Source organism: Myotis davidii, unplaced genomic scaffold (genome assembly GCF_000327345.1).
Source record: "Myotis davidii unplaced genomic scaffold, ASM32734v1 scaffold393, whole genome shotgun sequence".
NCBI classification, from domain to species: domain Eukaryota; kingdom Metazoa; phylum Chordata; class Mammalia; order Chiroptera; family Vespertilionidae; genus Myotis; species Myotis davidii.
In genome coordinates this window covers 1,135,835-1,154,897 of record NW_006285913.1, presented here as the reverse complement: position 1 = coordinate 1,154,897, position 19,063 = coordinate 1,135,835, and positions in this window count along the sequence as shown.

The window sequence follows — 19,063 nt, the reverse complement described above, 5'->3', positions numbered from 1 at the left end:
TCCTGCTGCTTGCTCAGGCCAAGGGAAGCGAGGTAATAATTCAAAGAACAGTGACCTCATCAGAAAAGCAGGCTTCCCGTCTCTCACACAAACCCCACGTTCCCAAACAACCCCGGAGACCCAGGGTGTCGTGAAAAACCCCAGAGCGCCATGTCCTGCAGAAGGAGCAGGTGGCAGGTTTAGGAGCAGGCTGGGAGCAGGGATGAAGCTTAGCCTGCTCTCTAGAGAAACCGCCTTCCGAGGGGGCAGGGTTTGGGACGGGAAGATTTTCAGCCTCGGGGTCCTGCCTTCTTGTCCCGACATAAAGAAACCAGAACAAAGCCAAGGTCATTTGTCAGCTCAGCTCTCTAGGGTCCTGGCCGGGCTCTGGACGCCAGCATGGTGCCTCGGCAGCACGGGGAGGGGGAGGGGGGGGGCGGCTGGGCGCTCTTGGGAAACGGCGCAGCCCGGTCCTGCTTCATTGCCCCTCATATGCTGCTTTGTTCTTCCCCAGGATGTGGTGAGAGGTGCAGATTGGGAAGGAGAAGGAAGTCGGAGGAGAAGGGAGGCCTGGTGTTCGGGCTGTTTATTCCCTGCTCCTCCGGCCTGAAAAGAGGCAGAAAGCCATTCCCAGCCTTTGAAACTGGATAAACACACCCCCCCCCAGGTGCCCAGTACTGTGTGCCAGGGGCTACCTGAAGCCACAGGCTAACCCAGCCGTGGGCAAACTATGGCCCGGGCTGTATCCGGCCCGTTTGAAATGAATAAAACTATTGAAAAAAAAGACCGTACCCTTTTATGTAATGATGTTTACTTTGAATTTATATTAGTTCACACAAACACTCCATCCATGCTTTTGTTCCGGCCCTCCGGTCCAGTTTAAGAACCCATTGTGGCCCTCGAGTCAAAAAGTTTGCCCACCCCTGGCCGCTAACCCCACTCAGCTCCCTGGGCCCTCCAGCCAGGGCGTGGGAGACTTCTTTACGTCAAAGTCAACGCAGCTGTATTAGGTGGAGCAAACACGTATTGGGTGTTGAGCATGTGCCGAACACTGTGCTTAAAGGGCTTTAGCTCATGCAGTCCTCCAGAAATGTCAATGACATCGCAATAAAGCTAGAAAAAAAAATAAAATAGCCAAGAAAACAATAATTAAAATTTTTTAAATTCTCACTATAAAATAAGAAATAGCATTATCAAACTTTTATTACATTGATTATTAAAGTCAAAAAAGGTTAATAAAATATAGGTTACTGGGGAGAAAACAAATATGTAGGCAACTGACTTTTAAATGGTTCAGGGGAAAAAAAAGATGTTCTTTGCACTATGCTTTCAATTTCTCTGTAAGTTTGGGATTGTTTCAAAAAGTAGTTTAATTTAAAAGAAACACACACACACACACACACACACGCACGCACACACGTGCGCACAAACAACATGAACCTTGAAAGAAAATTCTTAGGTTGGCGATCCCCAGGACATACCTGGAAAAGCAGGTGCTCTGAGCCCTCACCCTGGGCTGCTCATACAAGTGCCAGCAGAAAAGGTTACACAGAGAGCAGTGTCATGGGCTCTGGGTTCTCCATCACCTAGGTACTCACACCCCTGCCCCACCCACCACTCCTAGAGCAAAAATGCATTGAGGTGTCATCACTTTATTGATTGCAGTAGGAAAATCACTCTAAAGCAGAAATGGTCCTTGTACTCTGGGTTCCCTCCCCACAAGGCTGGAGCTTTTCTGACACCAGTTAATGCTGTGGGAAGGAGGGTGGTGTGTGAGAGTGCCAACCTGATGGTGGCGTCCCCAGCCTGGGAATGTCTAGGCTCCTAGAGTGTCGTCCCTACACAGCTTCGACTGCACCTACCTGCCCCTCTGGGCTCAGGGCAGAGGGCATGGGTGTCTTTTCCATTTCTAATGACCTAATTGCTTTGTTGGATAGTCTTTCACTCTTAGGATCAAGAGAAGAGGAGAAACTCCTTCAGTGTTCCTGACCAAACCAAAGCTAATTTTCAGAGGGAGGAGATGCGGTCTGATGCTCCGGGAGCCGGGAGGAGCCAGCTGGGCCTCAGCCAGGCCATTGCTCAGCAGGTGAGCTGATTTGGAAAGACAGTGATTGTGTCCCAGTGTCCAAGGCAACAGCACAAACAGTGCGGAGGCGTGCAGGTCAGTGCCCTGGGCTCCCTGACATAACATTCCTAAGGCATGTGTGCCGGGAGGGGGCAGGGCACAGACAAAAGCAGGTGGGCTGCTTCTCCTTCTTCTTTTTAAGGAAAAAAAAGCAATTTAACTGCTTACTGAAATATTAACTCAGTGTTTGGTTCTCAGATTGTCTCCATGCCATGTCCATTAAGAATGTAATACATGTCTCAGTTATACAGTATTTTCCTGGGGGGTGGGGGTGCCCTAAAGAAACAGAGGCATTAGTTATGAATACAGAAGGCAGAGTTGAGAAAGGGGCAATGGCAGCCCAAGTAAATAGCACCATCGTTGTTCTGGAGTAGGCTTCTTTTTTTTTCTTTTTTGCAAAAAGCTTTATTGTTTCCATTTGGTCCAATGCATGGGAGAGGGCTTCAGGGTGGTTAAAAAAATGGCTAGTAGTTTTGGGGAGAGACTCAGGCAAAGGCCAGACACCAGGGCATGCAGAGGAGCCCCTCAAAGGCCTCTGGGCTCCAAAGGCTCCTAGTCCTGCTTGAGGGAGAGCCTTTCAAAAGATACTCGCTGGGCCCAGCCTGGGGGCCCGCAGGCTGCGGAGGTGAGTCAGGTGTGGCCCATTTTCTTGATGAGCTTCACCTGCTCACCCCGGAAGTGGATCTGCAGGAAGTCACGGGATGATGGTCCGCGCAGGTAGAACCAGGCCTGCCGCTCCAAAAGGGCCTGGTTCGGGTTCCTCTCCAAGGCCAGGGCTGCTTCCAAGGCGCCCTGAGTTTTGCCCACTCACCTTGGGGAGGCCTCAGCCCGTCCTGGAGAGATGCAGCTTTAAGAGATGCTCAGCGCCCTTGCGCGTCTTCTCTGCCAACTCTCGGAAGAAGCGGCCCGCGCCCTCCAGAGCCACATCGTGGAGGTGGAACTAGAAGCCCAGAGAGAGGTAGGTGTGGGGCCCACAGATGCAGGCTGGCCGGGCGGTTGACAGCAGTCTCCACCTCGGTGGAATGATTCTGATGAATTTGGGAGCTCGTGGTTGTTTGGCAATAAGGAGTTAAGGTAGAAAAAAAAACTGTGTTGGCTGGTCTTGGAGGTGGTTCTGAGGTGGTGACTGGATAAGACGCTGGAGAGTGGTTGGAGGCTGGAAGAAGGGGCAGCCCTGGGTCTGTTGAAGCAGGAGACAGAGCCGGGACCGCCGGGGGCCCTATGGAGTGCTCTTGATGTGAGAACATTTTCCAACCTTGGGACATTCCAGGCTCTTCGCTCTGCCTGGAAATACAGTTAATAAAACCACCGGCCTAATTCCCACCTAAGTAATTCCTATAGTGCTGGGGACCTCCAGGATGAGAGTCTGCCCCCAACACCTGGATTTGTGAGTGATTAAGAAACCTACCCTCTTTGACCATTTAATATTGTGTTTTGAAATGCACTCTCTATAAGACAACAAAAAGCAAAACGTATCCTAAGGAAACAGCAGTTAACAATGCCTACGTGGGAATTATGTGGCAAGCAAGAGAAAGAGGAGGTTAGGGAGCATGAGATGGCAGAAATGAGCTGGGAATTAGATGTGAGGATTTGAGAAGGCAGTCATAGAGAAAAGGAGAAAACGGGGGGCGCTTAAAGAAGCTTAGGATCAGAGAGCAGAATGATTTCAGACAGGAAATTGTGCTGGACACTGGGAATGCAAAAAGACAAGCCTTGCTCTGGAAAAGAGCAACAGTCTAGAGACTCAGGCACCAACATAAACCACATGACCTGTGTCACAGTTGAGGCATTCACAGGGTGCAGAAATCAACAAGGGATATGACAAATGCCACAACACAGGCCTGGCGTCTCCTGAAGGAACAGCTGTGACCAAAGCAGGGAGGACAGCTCTCCAGCATAGACTTTTTGTTAGTAAATTTTACTAGATTAAGAAAAGCAACTTCTTTGTCTTTTTTTAAATATATTTTTATTGATTTCAGAGAGGAAGAGAGATGGAGAGAGAGAGAGAAATATCAATGATGAGAGAGAATCATTGATTGGCTGCCTCCTGTACCTTACACTGGGGATTGAGCCCACAACCCAGGCATGTGGCCTTGACCGGAATCAAACCTGGGACCCTTCAGCCTGCAGGTCAATGCTCCATCCACCAGCCAAACCAGCTAGGGCAACATCTCCTTTCTTGATACCCATCCAGGATGGGTCCAGGCAGATCTGAACCTCTCTGCTTCTAGCAGGCAGAAACAGAGGAGGAGCAAAGAGATAGGGGCCCCAGAGGAAGACAGAACCATAGGTTAGGGCAGGGCATTAAAAACAAACAAACAAGCAGGGATTCAGAGGCTAGTGGTCCAATTGATTCTAAATCCTTAGTGAATGGTGAGTTTCATTCATTTTTTTTCTTTTTTAATGTTTATTGTTGACAGTATAACAGATGTCCAGTTTTTCCCCTGTTGACCTACTCCCACCCCCTCCCCAGGGCCTTCTCCTATTGTTTGTCCATGGGCTATGCCTATATGCATAAAGTTCTTTGTTTAATCTCTTCCCCCTGAAATTTATTTCTGCTTCACTTCATTTCACTGTGGCCCACATTTTCCTGAAGAGGAAAGAGAATCCCAAAGGGCACCCTTCCTTAAATATTCAGATACATCATTGACTATTTGTTTATAATTTATGTCCAACCTGTTTCTAGGATTCCTTACGCACTTCAGTCAATGCCTGAGCAGGATTGAGATAGAAGTGTTTGGGGAAGACTAGGCAAGCTGGGGCCTCCTCACGTTCGGCAAGCATTTGTGAGCAGATATTACAGGCTCAGCACCTGTTTTCACAAATACGTGTTCTCAGGCAACCTCTCTTGCTAAATGAGGAAGTGGAGGCTCAGAGAGGTACAATAACTTATCCAAGATCACACAGATCCTAAGTGTGTTTCTGTCTGCATCAGTCCTACATTAGTTGATTACTCCACAAATGCAATGTATCTGAAGAACTAGACAAGCAAGCATGAAATCGATTGTCTTTAAATTGAAGAAGAAAAAAACACACTCTTGAAAATGTTTTCAAATGAAGGCTACTTGAGCTTGACCAGCAATAACCTCTTATGAAAGGGGAAATAATTTGGCTACTTGTGGTTAAGAAATATTGCCTCACCCTCAATGTCATACCTACCAAATCAGTCAGCTCCCTACTTACTGTGCCCTCCACTTGAGTCATATGAGTGTACCAGGGACAGGAAAAGGGGGAAATCCATTTCACATCTGAAGTCTTGTTTTAGGAATGAGTGACTCAGATGCCACTGACAGACTCCCTACCTAGCCAACAGCCTTATTAAGGGGGCACTTGCTTTCAGTGTATGCTTAATGGGACTTAGACTTCCAGAGCTCCAATTTTTAACAAAAGGCTAAATTCTGAGACTCAAGTCTGCAGACAAAATCTTCAGGAAGTTCTGGGGCACATGATTTAACTTCCCTGACCCTCGGTGTCCTTGTGTATAAACTGAGGATAACAATACCTACCATAGAGAGAAGTTGTGAAGAATAAATAGGATAGGGAAGTAATGAAATTGGCACATACTAGGAGCTGGATCAGTGTGAATTCCTTCTGGGTTGCCAGGAGAGAGGAAGAGGGATTGTAATGAATAGTGGTAAAGCTAAAGTATTTCCCTGTTGACTTCATTTCTTCAACAACCATGAGTTCAGTGCCCACTGGGTACTAAAGACACAAAGGAGAACCAGCAGGCAGGACAGAGGTAGAGTTCATCAATAATGCAATGAGATACACGCAGAAACAGAGGAGGAGCAAAGAGGTAGGGCCCCCTGAGGAAGACTGACTACTTCTTCTGGGGCGTTAGGAGGACCCCAGGGGAAGGTGGAATTGGGCAGGGCCAGGAGTATGGGGCTGCTAGGTGGAGAGAAGGCATTTTAGGCAAAGCAAACAGCAAAAGCACAAAAATAAAGGGTGGGGGGTGGGATGGAGGCCCCAGGGAGCCCATTTGTCTGGTGGGAAAAGATGAAAGATAAAACAGGGCAGTGGCTAAGGGCCTAGAATGCCATACTAAGCAGATGTTTTAGCTTCTGGTTGGCAGTGGGCAGGTATGTGAAGCTCACAGGAAGAAGCGTGCTCTGAAGAGGCCTCCGTTACAGAAAGCTCTGGCCAGCAGCTCTGTCTATGATACGATGGAGAGCGCCAAAATGTTGAAAAGTGACAAAAGGAAATGAGGAGGGAGAAGGAAAGGAGAAAGGCTGAGAGCCCGGATATCTCATGGGCTCCATAATTAGCATTCGAATAATGACGTGATTCTAGAGAGACGTTCCCAGGGACTCATGATGCTAAAACTCTGTGTATGGGAACTGCCAAGTGCTGAGAGACATGTTCTTCCTAGTGGCACCTTCCAAAGTGTGACTAAGGCAACCGAAAGGGCATTTCGTCCAGTCAATTCAAAATGGTCCCTCTCCTTAGGTCAGTGATGGCGAACTTATGACACACGTGTCAGAGGTGACACGCGAACTCATTTTTTTGGTTGATTTTTCTTTGTTAAATGGCATTTAAATATCCTATATAATAAAAGCCTAATATTCTAAGTGTCCGGTCGACAGATTGGCCGTTCAACCAATCAAAGTGTAATATGCTAATGATGGACCCCTCGGAGGATGTTGGAGAGCCAGTTTCGATCCAATCCTGCAGGCCAGGCCAAGGGACCCCACTGGTGCATGAATTCATGCACCGGGCCTCTAGTATAAAATAAATATCAAAAATATAAATCTTTGTTTTACTATGGTTGCAAATATCAAAAAATTTCTATAACTCTGGTGACACGGCACCAGAGTTAAGTTAGGGTTTTTCAAAAGCTGACACGCCGAGCTCAAAAGGTTCGCCATCACTGCCTTAGGCAATGAGGTCAGCTCCTGAGGGAACCAAGTTTTCACACAACACCTTGATATCTTTTCCTGGACTCTGCCTTCTCTGAGGTAGCATCACCATGCCCTGGAATATGCTTGGCCCATGAATTTACTCGTATTCACTTAACAAACATTTATGAAGACCTACTAGATGTTAGCAGTATGAGGTTTATAAAGGAAAATATAGAGATATAAGGAAAAGATAGATGGCTCTGTCTTCAAGGAGATGACTTCTAATGTACAACGTAGCTATAAGAAAATGAAATCGGCTAAATGGAATTCAAGGTGATTTGAAAAACTCAGTTACATAATTTGAAAATTATGTATTGGTCCTTGCTTCCCAGGGTGTTGTCCACAGAACCAGAGCATAGGTATCACCCGGGAGCTTGTTACAAATGCAAAATTATAGACTCCACCCAGACCCCCGGAAATCAGGATCCGCATTTTAATAAGATCCTCTGATGATGTCTGTGATATTCAAGTTTGTGAAGCCCTGGTTTAGAGCCCATGCAGCCCTAAAGCTTGTTTTAAACAAGGTGGTGTATTTTTTGTTTTAAAGGAAACAATAAACAGAAAGTGACCAACACTAAACTCCCTGTAGTATTGTGAAATTAGCCTAACCACAATATAATCTGTCAAAATTAGTACTTCTTCTCCTTAATGCATCTTATATTTCCAATTCTTTCTTCCTGTATTCAATATGAGAGGGATGCAGGTGTGTGTGGCTCAAAAGAGAAAAGAGAAGGGGGGGAATGGGTCCTCTCTGGGAGGGGACAGAGCTGGCAAGCTACCAGCAGATTCAGTTCTAGAAAATGAAGCCTTTGTGCTTTGAGGTGGTCTGAGGCCATTTGCTCTTAGATCTCCATTTCACCTTGCCTTGCAGCTGCCCTGCGGCGCTGCCACGTTGGCACCAATGCATGCATTTTTGTGCTGGTTTCATTTTATATGTGGATTGGGAAGCATTTATTGACCACCTGCTAAGTGGTCAATGAGCTAAATGCTCTCAGGTGCATAAAGGTGTGATCAAAGGTGCGTAGGAATAATTGTAAGGGTAGACCGATAGCAAGTAGTGCCAATAGAGAGATACAAACCCAAACTATGAGTGTTGAGCTAAGGGAGAGAGCATTTTTGGCTGAGGAAATCCTGGAAGGCTTCATGACGGAGGCAGCAGAACTAGCTAGGTCTTAATTATTAGGCTTTCAAGAGGTAGATATGGGATTAGAGCATTTTAGAAAGAACATCCAGCCAAGCAAATATATGGAGGTACAGAGATGAATGTTTTCTCTGAGGACATGAAAGAATCTGAATACCCGCCTGGCAATTTGCAAGGAGACACCTGATTGGGGGTGTTGCTCTTTATCAGTCAGGGCAAAGCAGATGTACAGTCCTTAGTGTATTTTATCTTGATGCCCGTGTTGGTGGCCAGAACTGTCTCATGTCTGGGACACCCTGAAAAAAAAGAAGAAGAAAAGAATCTGAATGAGGAATGTGACAGCAATCTGGAAAGGAAGGCTTGGAGTTAGGCCAAAGATAGTCCCAAATGCTCAGCTGTGGGCAGCAGGAAGTCACCAAAGAGTTCTGGGCAGAGCGATGACACAATTACGTCTGCCCTTTGGAGGGGTTATGCACCAGGCATTCTTTGCAGGTGAGGGAGGGAGTGGGAAAAGGTAAGCGTTTATGAGGCCCTTCTATTGCTCCCGGCAATTCCTGGTCGAAGACGTAAGTATTTTTCTTTTCTTTCATGTTTTACCATCTCCCTACTCCTCCACCCTCCTACCATCACACAGTCAATAGATAAAGAACATCGCAAAGTGAACAGGCAGGGGCTGGGAAGCAGCACAAGCCTTGTTCCCAGAAAGATGGCCACAGAGCACGGGTGTGTGATGATGGAAAATATTAAAGCCACAGACTTGTCAAAAAGCCTGGGGTGGTGATGGCTAGCATCATCAGAAAGGAGAGGATGATCAGCTAGAAAAGCCCATTTCACAACAATCTCCTTTCACCTGAACTTGTTTCTGGTGAAGAGGACTATGTGCTGTTCTAGGAAGAGACATCCATCGCTTCTCACCTTTCGGCTCAGATCAAGCATAAGAAGAAGCATCCATCCAGTCCCTTTTCTGAGAACCTGATTCCCCTGAGTCAGTTGCTTCCTATTGGTCATATTAGCCTCACAGACTTGGGAACTGCACAGAACTGTAGAGCCATTTTGCCAGTTCCCTCATTCAGTGGAAAGGCTGGATGACTTGTCCAACTGTAGCTTGCCAAGCTAGAATAGAGCCTTTGAAAAATATATAAACATACCATCTGGAGAAGGCCTGGCTGGCGTGGCTCAGTGATTGAGTATCGACCTATGAACCAGGAGGTCACTGTTTAATTCCCCATCAGGGCACATGCCTGGGTTGTGGGCTTAATCCCCAGGTGGGGGGCAAGCAGGAGGCAGCTGATTAATGATTCTCTCTCATAATTGATGCTTCTATCTCTCTCTCCCTCTCCCTTCCTCATATATATATATGATATATAATCATGTATATATAGAGCATATATATAGAGAGAGAGCATGTATTAGTATATATGTATAGTTTTTTTTTTAAGCTGGAGAAGGATCCCTAGCATCCTCCCACCCTTGGAAGTAGGGGCTTCTCTGTCACATGTCCACAAAGTTGTATGTGTCCAGTCAGTCGCAGCCTCACTCGGGGCTGCAGGCCAGAGGGAGAGGGCCTTCAGAACGAGGGCCAGGGTCCCAGCACCTCTGATGGCAGAAGCAGCTGACATACCTGCATCCAGTTTTCACTCTTAAAAACAAAAATGCAATGGCATTTTAAACCGTTTAGAAGAGAATTTTAAGTTAAGAACATGCAACTTATTCTGCTTGGCCTAGACCAAAATACAAAGAGGTTGGTGTGAAATCACTTTCTCGATGACGGAAACTGAGAAACGCCACACGCTCAGTTGCTTCCCATTGGAGGTGAGAAGGAGTCGAGTCATTCTCTCCCTGCAGTGCTTGTGGAGAATGACTGTGTGGGAGTTGAGTCCCTACGGAGAAAGTGCTCAGGGCTCGCTGCCGCTCAAAGAGGAAAAGACAGGCACCCTCTCCAAGTCACTGGCCACAGGTCTCACCACATCAAAATATCTCCTCTTAAAAAAAAAATATCCCCTCTTGCCTGCACTGTCTTGTGCTTTGATTTAAGTGTATAAAGGAGAAAGGAGATGGCCAGTTGAATCGGGCATTGACCTCTGCAAGTCCTTGGCAAATCTCCCTCTGCCTGGACTTCCTCTAACCAGCTTTGTGAAAACATTAGCCAGAGCTCCTATTTCCAGAACAGGTTGGTCAACCTGAGGGCAGAGGCTTGCTTTGGCCACTGATTTCTAGAAGCGAGGCAAGATCCACAGTGTCAAAGCAACCTCATGTCAGAAAACACAGAAGCCAGAAAGACTGGGCTCCCCAAGAGTCTTCTGTCCCCCAGAGTGTTCTGTCCCCCAGCCAGCCAACTTGGTGAAGGCGGATGAGGGCTGGACAGTAAAAATGTACTCGCCCTCCTAGTAGTAGTTCTGGCAGTAGCATCCCATTGAGTATAATGCATTCCACAAATGTAATTTTAATTTTTCTAGAAGCCACATTTTAAAAAGCAAGAAGAAACTGAGAAATTAATTTTAATATTTTTATTTAGCCCCGTGTATCCAAAATAATGCATTTCAACATGCAGCCAATATAAATTATTAGTGAGGTATTTTACGTTCTCTTTTGTCTTAAATCTTCGAAATCTGGTATGAATTTTACACTCAAGCACGTCTCAGTTCAAACCAGCCACAGTTCAAGTGCTGAATAGCCACATGTAGTTAACGGCCACAGTATTGAACCCCTCAGAGTCAGAAAATTAAAAATACACTGCCCTGACCGGTTTGGCTCAGTGGACAGAGCGTCGGCCTGCGGACTCAAGGGTCCCAGGTTCGATTCCAGTCAAGGGCATGTAACTTTGATGCGGGCACATCCCCAGTAGGGGGTGTGCAGGAGGCAGCTGATCGATGTTTCTCTCTTATCAATGTTTCTAACTTTCTATCCCTCTCCCTTCCTCTCTGTAAAAAATCAATAAAATATATTTTTAAAAATACATGAAAAAGCCCTCGCTGATTTGGCTCAGTGGATAGAGCGTTGGCTGCCGACTGAGTGTTGGGTTGCAGGCTCGATTCCCAGTGTGGGGCGTGCAGGAGTCAGCCGATCAATGATTCTCTCTCATTGTTGATGCTTCTCTCTCTCTCTCTCTCTCTCCCTCTCCTTTCCTCTCTAAAATCAATAAAAATATTTTTTTTAAAAGAAAGAGGAAAATAAAAATTTAAAAAAAAATGAAAATGGTGATCTAAGGACACCAGGATTCTGGAAAGAGGCAGCCTGCCTGTTGCAGTGGGGGAAGAGGGAGGCTGGTTCTCGGGGAAGATGTCACCATAAGTATTGAAAAGAGTACCATTGTCATCATCACCATAGTCTTTAGAGAGCTTGTTCTGTATCCTGACCCTGACCCTGACTTAGCAATAAGGAAACAGGGACAGTAATGGAGGGCTGGTCCACGGTCACACCGTGAAGGAGAAGTAGATGTGGGATCCTGACCCTCCTGCTGGCCACACAGGGCTCCAGGAGAGCCTTGGGGACAATTCCTGAAATTGCAAAGGACTCTCTCTGTGGCTCTGTTCTGTCTGGTCTCATACAGAATTCACTCTTTTGGAGAAGAACAATGACACACCACCCAACACAGATGGGCATCTGTGTATTATTCAGGATAACATGGGGTTAGTAGGAAGGCAGAATAAAAACAGGCAGCCATGGGCCAGCATGTCATAAGTGGCTCTTGGAGTTGCCCTGGAGTTCCTTCTCCTCGCCCCCCCACCCCCCGCCCCACCAAACAGGGACCCTCTGCTGGACTCTCACCTGTCTGTCCTCTCTCTCATGCTCACTACACACCTCTTAAGTCCTCATGCTTCTGTAGTACATTTGGGCGGAGTGTCACCACCTGCAAACACTGCTCTCTGTGAGGTGATGAGCTGTGCTACCGTGTTAGACCCAGGGTCACTGCTGTAGATGTAAGGGAGGGCCTTCTGGAGAGAACTCCCAGACCTGAAGTGGGCAAGTCAGGAGGGCAATGTTGGGGAGATAGAAGGGCTTTCATATGGCCCAGAGCTAAGCAGTGTTCCAGAACTAAGCGCTCCATTCAAATCTGATCAGGGCATTTTCCACTAAATGCATTTCACCCAAATGGTGCCCAAGCCTCAGGCTTGCATAAGTCATTTTTACTATAATCACTTCTGCTTCAGACCTGGAGAAAGGGCCATCGCAGTTGGCAGAGGCCCTGGGGCATGTGACAGATAGACTATGGCTCCGCAAACCTATGTCCTACCAACACACACACACGAGATACAAATCTCCACCTGGGCAGGCACCCACCCACATCTCCTACCTGCCAGGTCTTGCTCTTCCCAGAAGGAACACTGGGCGAAGATGTAAATTGGGGGATTCTCTCAGGGGGGGAGGGGGAGGGATCCTGTGTCCCTCCCTCCTCCCAGCATCCTTTCTCTTTGCACCTGCACACACCCTGGACCCGGCACAAACCCATTCCTCTCTGGCATCCTTTGTATTAAAGAGTTCTAACAATGGCCAGCATGCTCAGTGGAGTGCAAACGTCACCCTGCTCTCTGCGCCCTGAAAGGCCATATGGAAACTCCCCGTCATTGTTGGCCCACAGCTGACAGAGAAAAAGGCTTTCATCTCCGAAGGAAAGAGCCCAGTTCTGAGCAGCAACCCCGCCCCTAAGCACACACAAAGTCAAAAAGACATTTGTCCAAAGGGCCTGTCACTGATAAAAAGTTCTCTCTCTTTTTTTTTCTTTCCATAATTTTCTCTTCCCGCCAAAATGTCTGTACGACCAGCCGCAGCAGCAGGCCCACGGAGAGCCTGCCATCTGACCCCTCGCCTGTCCCTGGTTGTGCACCATCTGGTGTCTGGCACACACAAAGCCGGGGCCCGCCCCGCCTGGCCTTCCTCCAGGCCGTTTTGTGCTTTCAGGGGCCCAGGTTGTGGCCGCCCCCTGCCAGGCGGGACAGGGCCCCTGCGGACAGGCACCGGGCCCAGCGCCATCAAGGTCACTCAGGGGAGGAGGACAAAGGCTGAGCCCAGGCCGCAGGGCCGGGTCCCTGCACTCTGGGGTTGGCCCCGAGGACATTTTGTCAGCCCAGGGCTGGCAGGTGATGTTGGTGGGCTGGCCCTCAGCCAGAGAAAGCGGATGTCCGAGCCCTAGGACCCATCAAGGTTGGCAATATGAATTCAAACGTGGGGCCTATGACTCAGCAGCTCCCAGCGCCTCAGAACGAGTCCTGGGCTGCAATCCAGAAAGGCCCGGTGGCAGAGCTGCTGGGGTCCGCAGCACCGTCTTTCCGTGTAACAGCAGAATTTGGAGACGGCTCCAACCATCCAGAACAGGTCAAATTGTGGAAACATGCACACTCCCAAATACTGTGTAGTGATTGGAGATGATGCTGGAGACCTGTGTATGTTGGCACCGAAGGAAATCCACAGACAGTTTAAAAAGCAAGTTACAAAATATGTGCCATGGGATTCTATTTCGTTATCATATAAATATAAGTGTATAATTACATGTTTGCATGTCTGTGTGTATGAAGAAAAGATATATATGCCAAGATGTTATTTCTGGATATTAAGTTTATGCTGATTTCATCTTCCTATTTCTTATTATGTGTATTTTATACTTACATCATTTATATAATGGAAAATCATGCGTACCTTGAGCTTTCTATTAAAATGATTAATACTTTCAACAACAAAGAATTATTTTTTTAAAAAATAAATGATTATTTAATGTATTCATTTTCATCTCCAAATATACACTCCTTAACACTTACATACTCTCTCTCCCCCTCCCCTAATTTTTTTGGTAATAATTGATCTCAGAAAATGACTTCATCTCAACTCTTAATAAACGGGAATTATAAAATAATGGTCTCATTCTTGAGCATGACACTAATATTTTTTTCCAGGACACAATCTGCCTTATGTTTTCATGAAAAGGGGGGAAATATCATCATAAATGAGAAGATAGCTCTCCTTATAAAATAGGGAAAAGAGGACAGCTGACATCTGTTAATTATATGGCCTAGAGTTCTGCCTCTAGGGTTCCTCTCATCACTCTCACCCAAGCATCCCACCTCCTCAGCCAGCTACTCAAACAGAGCTTTGTGGTTATTACTAAATGCCTTGTCATTTAAAGCCATTTTCTCAGGATTATACGAGAAGAAAACCCATGCAGCTGCTGGGAAGGCAATGGGCCTTGTTTTCCCATGGGCCCTTTTGTTCTTTACCACAGATCATTTGTCTATATGAGGATTTGGGGTTGAAAATTGCTGATTAACTTTTCTTTCATCACAGAACCTAAAAAGACACCATCATGGCTGCACTGAAATCTACCACTTCCATGTTTTTCTGCATTTAATATTATAAAATCAACTACCCTGCCAACTACCATGAGTGGAGTTTCTGATATCACGGTGCCAAGAAAACATAATGGCGACAAGGGCTAAATTCTAACTCCTCACCAAGATTGGTGTTCTCATTCATTGGGCACAGGATACATTCAAGAACATCAACAATACAGAGTGCCTGGGAAAAAGTAAACATCTTTCTGGGACCCTTCAGCAAAATCTATAGAGAAGGAACTTCTTATCCAAGAGCCCCAGGAGCAGTTCCCAAACTTTTAGCTTTCATAGACATGCAGACATCGTGCATCTTTGCCCCTACATACTGCAGTATTTGCTAGAACAAAGATAGTCACACAAGCAGAGCACAGTGGTCAAAATCTTCAAATTTAACATTAATACAATCTATAAGTTTTATTCCTGATGCTAATTATTATGAGCTGAATGTGTCTTCCCCATATGTTGAAACTCCAGGCCCCTTATTACTATATTTGGAGAGGGGGTCTCCAAAGAAGTAATTAAGGTCATAAGGGTAGGATTCTAATTCAGTAAGAGTGGTGTTCTTACAAGAAGAGACATCAGAGAGCGCTCTCTCTCTCTCTCTCTCTCTCTCTCTCTCTCTCTCTCTCTCGATGAAGATGCAGCCAGAAGGCAGCTTTCTAGAAACCAGAAGCAGGACCCTCACCAAAAACTGAATTTTTAGACACCTTAATCTTGGATTTTTCCAGTCTTCAAAACTGTGAGAAAATAGATTTCTGTTGTTGAAACTGCCCTCTCTATGGTGTTTTGTTATAGCAAATTCGAGGAAACCAATACACTCATGGTCCCAATAATGTGACTTTGTAGCAAATTTTTCTTTCTGGCCCAGCATCCAATCCTTCCAGAATTCTTACAACACTTTGTCTATACCCCTTGCTTTGGTTCACAGTGGGTGTGGGGACGGGAACTGCCATGTGTTTCGAATAAGCTTTTAGCGTGTATGTGTCCATCTCTCCAGGGAAGCTTTAAGCAAAATGAATCTTTGCTTTTGTCGTGCACATCTGGGACTGTTATACATGGCCCACACAGGGCCTTGCTCACAGAAGGTACTGAATGAATATTTTTTGATTGATTGAACGGGAATAAGCTTTAATTACTAACTGCATTACCGCTTCAGGCTAACCGTCACTAAGTGAACCAGACCTTGGTGGCATGTCCTGTCCTGTTGCCAAAACAAATCTTCCCATTGCTCACTGGGAATAATACTTATTCACATGTATGCTCTAGTTTGTAAAAATAATTCTGTATTCACGCTCAGAGACAAATAAGCTCTCAAATCCCTTTAAGATAAATGTCAACCTCTTACCAGAATTTTAAAGACTCTTCAGGATCTGGCCCTAATGTGCATTTTCACTGTATTATTATGTCTTACTATTCACTCCACACTTGAACCAAAATGGGTCACTTGTCATTCCCTTTGAATGTCCTTAATTTTCCATTCTCCAACCTCTACTCATTCTTGCCTTTTCTGCCTAAAATGCAATTCCTTCATCACCTTTGATTAAAATTACTCTCTAGTATTGGAGCTCAACATGGAGGTGAGTGAAATTCAATTGTTCTTCCCTCTTTGCATGTATACATTTATTCCACAAATACTTATTGAGCACCTGCTACATTGCAGGCACTGTACTACGTGGCATCTACAGCAGTGGGTGAGACAGATATAGTTTCCTGCCATCATCATCATCATCATCATCATCATTGCCTTTGCTAGTGGTCAGTCTATTCGAGAATCTGAGCTGGGTTTATATTTAGAATGACTTGCTTTCCTGATGTAATAGTACAACAATTGGTCCTTTGGCCAACAAGAATGCTTCACCTTTGTAGACAACTCGAGAGTTGATAGGAACATACACATTCATTATCTTATATTATTCAGAGATAAGCCGGGTCCCATCTTATGAAAGAGGAGACTAAGACGTTAAGTTAACCGACCTAGACTAAGAAGGGTAAGGATGCTGGCCTTCTGACCCCTTGTCCAATTTCACCACCTCCAGAAACCAGATGTGGAGAAGGACTGAGCAATATTATCTCCACTTTATAAATGAGAAAACTCACTCCAGCACAATAAAAGTCAGATATGCTGCAAAACAAATGCGACGTAGTGGCATTTGGAAATAAAATTCAATGTCAGTTCTTCCACCAAGGTAACATAAATCAGCAATCAATGCTTTGAGAATAAATTCACTAGTTGCTGAATTTAGTTGAATTCGTAAGTTCAATTGTTGGTAATTTGACCTTACTTTACAAATACTCAAAACTTGAACAACTAATATTGTAATTTGTTAAACCCGTTAAAAATGTCAAATGTAACTAATTCTTCTGCATTTCCAGTTTTGACTTATACTACTAAAGTAACTTAACATTTCAGAAACTTTAGGAAAAAACTCATAATCCACAAATTCTAACATCACCTCTGTCAGCTTGAAAGTGTTTCTTGTCATTCTTTTGTCAGAGGCACAAGTTTTATATTATTACAACTATAGTTCCTTATCCCTGGCTTGTATTTTTTTCACCTGATGTTCTATTTAGACTTTTCTGTGTTTCAACATAGTCTGAATGTAGAACAGATCTTGGAACCAGAAGACCCAAGTTCAAAACACAGCTCTTCCACTTACCACCTACCTGCAAAGGCAGTTGTAGGTCTTTTGGGGCCCAGAGCTTTTACAATTTGGGTGGCCCTTCTTTACAAAATTGAGAGCAGAATGAATATTTTTGTGGAATGAAAAAAGGAAATAACACATTTGGCCAGAATTGCAGATTTTGTAGATTTTGATCTTTGTTTCTGAGATGTCTTTAGGTGATTTACCAGAAATGCTTCCTGATTGCAAGCTGGTTCCCCCCCCCCCCCCCCCCCCGTGGCCCCCCCCCCCCCCCCCCCCCCATACCACGTGATTCTTGAACTCAGAGGAGCCCTGCAAATGGGGGCCCTGAAGTTTTAGCTTCATTTGCTTTATATTAAATATACCTCTGCCAGTAGATGTTGAGCAGGTGGCATAACTTCTCTGGTCATTAGTTTGCTCATCTATAGAATGGAGTCATAATGGCTACCTCAAGAGGCTGCTGTGAGCACCAAATGAAATAATGAAGAAACCAAAGTTGGAACCCAGTAGGCACCACACAGGCTGGTTATTATTCCCTAACACCAATGCACTGCATTGCTCCAGCTCCTTGTAGAGACTAATTCCTTTTCGGTTAGATTATCATTTTTAAACAATCTATGTTTTCCTTTTTTTCCTGCAAAAAGCTTTATTCTTTCCATTTGGTCCAATGCATGGGAGAGGGCTTCAGGGTGGTTAAAAGAATGGCTAGTAGTTTTGGGGGAGAGGCTCAGGCAAAAGCCAGACACCAGGCCTCTGGGCTCCAAAGGCTCCTAGTCGTGTCTGAGGGTGAGCCTTTGGAAGAGATACTTGCCCAGCCCAGCCTGGGGGCCCGCCAGCCTGCAGAGGTGAGTCAGGTGTGGCCCATCTTCTTGATGAGTTTCACCTGCTCACCCTAGACATGGTTCTCCAGGAAGTCACAGAGACAAGCTTGTGCTCGGGTAGAACCCAGGGCCTGCAGCTCCAAAAGGACCTGGTTCAGGTTCCTCTCCAAGGCCAGGGCTGCTTCCATGGCATCCTGAGTTTTGCCCACTCATCTCGGGGAGACTTCCTGGAAGAGAATGTGGCCACCACATTGGTTTTGCATCTTTAAGAGATGCTCGGAGCACTCGAGCTTCTTGTCAACTGGAGGAAGAAGTGGCCCACACCCTCGAGAGCCACATCTTTGCAGTGAAAATAGAAGCAGAGAGAGGTAGGTGTGGGAGGCCCGCAGATGCATGCTGTCCAGGCGGTTGATGGCCGCCTCCACCTCGGTGGAATAACGCTGACAAATTTGGGAGCTCATGGTTGGTGGTTGTTTGGCAATAAGGAATTAAGGTAGAAAAAACAACAACAGTGTGTTGGCTGGTCTCAGAGGTGTTTCTGAAGGTGGTGACTAGATAAGACGATGGAAAGTGGCCGGAGGCTGGAAGAAGCGGGTGTCCTGGGGTTTGTTCTGTCCAAACACTGTTGAAGCAAGAGACAGATCCAGGACCGCCGAGGGCACAATCTCTTACGCCATTTTTTATGGATTTTTAGACTAGTAGATTTTGTTTGTTTTTACAAACCCTTCTCTAGCCCTGTATAGCTAAAATAGGAAGCGAGTAAAGCTACACTTTATCTGGGCCTTCCCTTAATTATTTCTCCTGAAAACAGTGCCTAATAAAATTGTTGAGCTATAGGAATCATCGATTTTTTTTTTTTTTTTTTTTTTTTTTTTTGGACGCGCTGATGCAATTAGAAAAAGGTTAGGGCACTAAGAGATTCAACGGCTCTGGCCTGTGAGCAGACGGGCCATTCATAACTTTGTAGTTTCTCATTCACAGCAGTCTCAGATGAATTTCCTGCCCAAGCTGGTCTGCTTATGGAACAAAAGCCTGGAGATGTGTTTGTTTCACGCCCCATTGGAGGCGCACACTGCTCAGGGCTGGCCCCTCTGGTGGCCTATATCCATCAGTGATTTGGTTTACAACTCA